Consider the following 6,000-nt stretch of genomic DNA (forward strand, 5'->3'; position numbering starts at 1 on the left):
TTTATTAAAAGTAAATCTTAAAAGTTAAAATACAAAAAGTAGTTTGTATTTTTATTAAAAGTAAATCTTAAAAGTTAAAATAAGAAAAAGTAGTTTTTATTTTAATTAAAAGTATATCTTAAAAGTTAAAGTAAGAAAAAAAGGGGATGGTAAAATGGAATAGTTTTTTTTGTCAAAAATGAAGTATTGAAAATGAAGTGGTCTCCTTCTATAACTAAAAAAAAATATATACTTTTATCAAATGAATTTTTTTGTGGCCGACAATTTCAAACACGAGTCCGTGTTTAGTTTATCAAGAATATCTCTTGCTTTGGTGAAAGGTCACGATCACGATATCAGGTGTTGTGAAAGAATTAAAAAATTGGTCAAGTGGCCTTTTAAAAACTAAAAAAAAAAATTAAACAAAAAGTTTTTTTTATATATTTATAATTTACGGGTAACGTAAAAAAAAGGAAGTTTTTTAAAAAAAAAAACAAAGAAAGTGGGGGAAAGCAAAGTAAAAAAAAAAACTTTTTTCCAAACAAAGGTAAATGAAAGTAGGACTTAATACAAGAAAAAAGTAAACATCTCCTAGACGTGATAAAATCTATCAATGATAAGTATTAGACTTGATGAGCTAAATGTGACAAAAATGTTTCAACATGTCTTATGTTAATTTTCTAAAATAAGTTATTATTATTTCGAGTTTAACACATATACATATGTTAATTAAAAACAACCTTTTTGTTCTTATGTAGTGTTGGGTTGCAATTTTGGTTGTATGCCATAATTCCATCCAGTAGAGTGACAATAGAAAACTTTTGATGATAATCAATAAAAAACTTTTTTCCAAACTTGTCAAATGTTTTGTTAAAAACGTGACCGTTGAAAAAAGGAGGTTGAATAATAAAACTTAAAAAACAAATTATTTTTTAAGAGTGTGCATCAAAATGGCCCGTTTAATAATGGGGAGTAAAAATATAGTCAAATTGTTTCAACGAACAAGGGTTCAATTGGATGTCTCTTAAAAAAATCCGCGGGTACGGGTGATGGATCCAATGGATCCGCATCCACGACCCGCGGGTGCTATCCCTAATTGTGACAAGTACAAATCAACTAAAAGTCTAAAAAAAAATAAATGCTCTTATAGGGACCAAATGTTCACAATAATTGCCTAAGCTAGATATGAAACAAATAGTTCATAAAAAAAAAAAAGGTCGTTGTGCGTTTTCGGGATGATAGCCGAAATACACTTACAAAAGTAGGTCAGCCGTCAATTCTTTATGGCCATATCAACGTAGATCAATAAAATCATTTATGGTTTTAATAAAAGATTAATTAAAAATTAATTGTTTTTTTGGTCTTGGATTCTCGGTAACAAAAGCAAAGGTTGTTTTTGGTTGCCACAACAAACAAGACAGAGGTTGTTGACTTTTGTTGTTAAACATGGCACAAGTGAACAATAACAATAGATTATTGTTTTTGAAAAGAATAATGATGCGTTAATTTTATTGTATAAAATAAAATTAAAGAAAATGGTTTTCATTGATGACTATGAACAAACGCAAACAAAGTGTTTGTGGTATTTGGTGATTAAAAAAAAAGTGCATCTAAAGCTTCTACTGAAAATAATATGCATCTAAAGCTTCTACTGAAAATTAATGTGCAAGGTACAACGTATAACTATATGGTCAAATTCATTTGAGCCTTCGGAGTCACAAGTATATGATGTATATATATATTACTCAATTAACAAAATAGTAAATCTAAATTAATTCATATGAATAGTAAAACGAAATTAATTAATTTACTATTCACATAAAAAAGCGCATATGATAAAAAGCGCATCGCATATGATAAGCGCATATGATAAAAAGCGAATATGATGAAAAGCACAACGCATATGATGAAAATCGCATATGATTAAAAGCGCATATGGTGAAAAACACAACGCATATGATTAAAAGCGTATATGGTGAAAAGGATATATGATAAAAAAAAACACATATGGTGATTTATAAAAAAAAAAAAAAAACACATATGGTGATTAATGGAAAGCACATATGGTGATTAATGAAAAGTATATTGTGAAAAAGAATCACAAATGTTTCTTGAAAGAATTCAAGGTAAGATATATGAACCAATTCATCCATCATGTGAACCATTTTGATATTTCATGGTTCTAATAGACGCATCTAGCGGATGGTCTCATATTTGTATGTTATCAAGCCGTAATATGGCATTTGCAAAGTTTCTTGCACAAATTATTAAATTGAGAACACATTATTCTGATTACACCATTAAAAGGATGAGACTTGATAATGCTGGTGAGTTAACATCTCAAGCATTTAATGATCATTATATATCTACAGGGATTGTTGTTGAACATCCAGTTGCTCATGTGCATACACAAAATTGGTTTAGCTGAATCAATAGATAAACGCTTACAGCTAATAACTAGACAATTGATAATGAGTACAAATCTCTCAATATTTATATGTGGACATGTAAATTTACATGCTGCGACATTAATTCGCATTATACCATGTGGAAGTCGTAAATATTTTCACTTAATACTTGATTTTGGCCAAGAGCCAAATATTTTCTACCTTAAAACATTGGTTGTGCAGTGTATGTTCCAATTGTATCACCACAACACAATAAAATGGTTCTTCAAAGAAAGATGATAATATATTTTGGATATAAAACATCTTCAATCATAAGATATATTGAACCCATGATGGGTGATGTTTTTACAGCACGTTTTGCTGATTGTCATTTTAATAAAACATTGTTCCCTAGATTAGGGGGAGAAATAAAAATAAAAAATAAAATGATGCTTCATGATGCGAACATCAATTAAGGTATATTGAACTCGCACAAAAGAATGTGAAACGAAAGTTCAAAAATAATGCATATGCAAGAACTTGCAAATTAATTACTTTATGCATTTACAGATATAAAAAAGTGACTAAATCATATATACCAGCGATAAATGCTCCAGCTCGAACTGAAATTCCAAAAGCTGGCAATAATGTCACTGTTGAGTCTTTGCCACGCATCAAACGTGAAAGATCAATTGGTTCCGAAGATAAAAATCCTCGAAAAAGAAAATCAGCTGATAATGAGGTAAGAGAAAGTGTTCAAGAAGAACCACAAATCAATATTCCTTCTGCAGAGGATATTGATAAATGTAAATACTAAAATTGCGATAAATTATGCAATATTATGGAACCGAAATGAAACTAAAATCTCTATGAGATATTTTCATATAATGTTACAATGACATCATGAATAAAGATGATGATCTGGAACTAAAATCTGTCATTGAATATACAAAATGGACATGATTGAGCTCAATGGAAAGGAGCAATAAGAGCTGAATTAGAATCGCTCGATAAAAGAAAAGTTTTCGCATCAATCGTTATCACTTTTAAAGATGTGAAACGTATGGGATACAAATGAATTTTTATCCGAAAAGAAATGTGCAAATGAAGTTACAAGGAAAAACTAGACTTGTAACTCAATATTTTCCACAAAGACCAGAAATGAATTAGGAGGAAAAATTATCCTCCTGTAATGGATACAATTACTTATTAGATACTTAATCAACCTGGTAGTTATTTAAATGCATCTCATGAATGTTGTTACTACTTATCTGTATGGATCACTTAATAGTGATATATATGAATATACCTAAAGGGTTAAGGTATCATAAGCATCTAATGTAAAACCCAAGGGAATATATTCCATTAAATCACAAAAATTTCTAAGTGGGTTTATACAACGGGACGTATGTGGTATAACCGATTAAATGACTACTTGATAAAAAAAAGGGTATAAATATAAACTTATTTTGCACGTATGTTTTATAAAAACAATGTTCGGATATGAGATCGTAGTTGTTTATGTCAATGTTCTTAACATCATATGAACAAATAAAGAGATCTATGAAATCATTCAACTTCTAAAGAATTATTTTGAAATGAAAGATCTTGAAAAAACCAAGTATTACCTTGGATTGCAAATTGAGCATATGCCTAATGGTTTACTTGTACATCAAACAACTTATACCGAAAAGATTTTAAAACATTTTTTTTAAAGACAAACTCATTGTTGTTAGATCACTCAATATTGACACTGATCTATTTCATCCCTGCGAAGATCATGAAAATTTTAACAGATCAGAAGTTCTATATTTTAGTGCAATTGAGGTTCTTATGTATCTTATAGATTATACAAGATCTGACATTTCTTTTGCAGTTAATTTGTTGACAAGGTTCAGCTCAGCCCCTACCAAAAGACATTGGAATGGGATCAAACAAATAGTTTGATACCTTCGGGGAACTACTGATTTATAATTATTTTATTCTAACAACTCGAAACAAGATTTGTTTGGTTATACAGATGCAGATTATTTATCCGATCTACATAAAGCTAAATCTCAAACTGGATATGTATTCCTAAATGGAGGCACCGCAATATCATGACGTTCTCAAAACAAACACTTGTTGCAACATCATCAAATCATGCCGAAGTGATTGCATTACATGAAGCTACTCGGGAATGATTTTAGTTAAGATCAATGATACAAATCATTATTGATTCTTGTGGACTAGAACGCTATAAAAGCCTAACAACTATCTATGAAGATAATACAGCTTACATAGTACAAATGAAAGAAGAGTATCAAAAAATGACAGAACAAAACATAAATGCTGACGAGGCGCTAAAGTTATAAACAGTCTCAACGGTCATAAGTTTGATGGAAAAGAATGGTATATTAGTAAGGCTCAGAAAAAGACTGAAAGGGAATAGGAATTGAAACAACAGTTTGAACAAACCATGAAGGAGACTGTAGATAAATCACGTTGACCAAACTTGTACATAAAAGATTTAGATGATACAATTTCAGATGAAAACCTCAGATTCTTCTCATATACTCAAGATCTCGTAAAAGACAACCAGATTAAAATGAGATACGTTCAATCAACAACTCTGTTGATCTTTATACCAAAGCACTGTCAATCGCTGTTTTTCAAAACATACATTCACAATATTGGCATGAGGCAAGTTCAAAAGATGTGACGACTCAGCGTTGTCTACTTGAGGGGGAGTCAACTCTATGCTGCACTCTTTTTTCCTTAGCTAAAGTTTTATCCCACTGGGTTTTCTTTAGCAAGGTTTTTAACGAGGCAGTATTAATTGCTCTTTAAAAAAAAATTACCATCCAAGGGGGAGTGTTGTAAATTTAGTAGTAAAATATGGATGGTAATTAGTCAAATATTGATAGTAAAATTTGTACTATATATATGTGGATAATGAACACACATATACACACCATTTTCTTACATATAAGAAATATACTCTCTCTCTCTCTTCCATTACTACTCTCTCATATTTAAGGATTGTATAGGCTTAGGTCAAAATTAGTTATAAGCCTACTGAATTATAACATTTGTATTTTTATTAAAAGTATATCTTAAAAGTTAAAGTAAGAAAAAAAAGGGGATGGTAAAATGGAATAGTTTTTTGTCAAAAATGAAGTATTGAAAATGAAGTGGTCTCCTTCTATAACTAAAAAAAAATATATACTTTTATCAAATGAATTTTTTTGTGGCCGACAATTTCAAACACGAGTCCGTGTTTAGTTTATCAAGAATATCTCTTGCTTTGGTGAAAGGTCACGATCACGATATCAGGTGTTGTGAAAGAATTAAAAAATTGGTCAAGTGGCCTTTTAAAAACTAGAAAAAAAAATTTAAACAAAAAGTTTTTTTTATATATTTATAATTTACGGGTAACGTAAAAAAAAGGAAGTTTTTTTTTAAAAAAAAAACAAAGAAAGTGTTTAAATGAGTTTTACAGAAAGGGGGAAAGCAAAGTAAAAAAAAAAAACTTTTTTCCAAACAAAGGTAAATGAAAGTAGGACTTAATACAAGAAAAAAGTAAACATCTCCTAGACGTGATAAAATCTATCAATGATAAGTATTAGACTTGATGAGCTAAATGTGACAAAAA

Source organism: Rutidosis leptorrhynchoides, chromosome 3, assembly GCF_046630445.1.
Source record: "Rutidosis leptorrhynchoides isolate AG116_Rl617_1_P2 chromosome 3, CSIRO_AGI_Rlap_v1, whole genome shotgun sequence".
Lineage (NCBI taxonomy): Eukaryota > Viridiplantae > Streptophyta > Magnoliopsida > Asterales > Asteraceae > Rutidosis > Rutidosis leptorrhynchoides.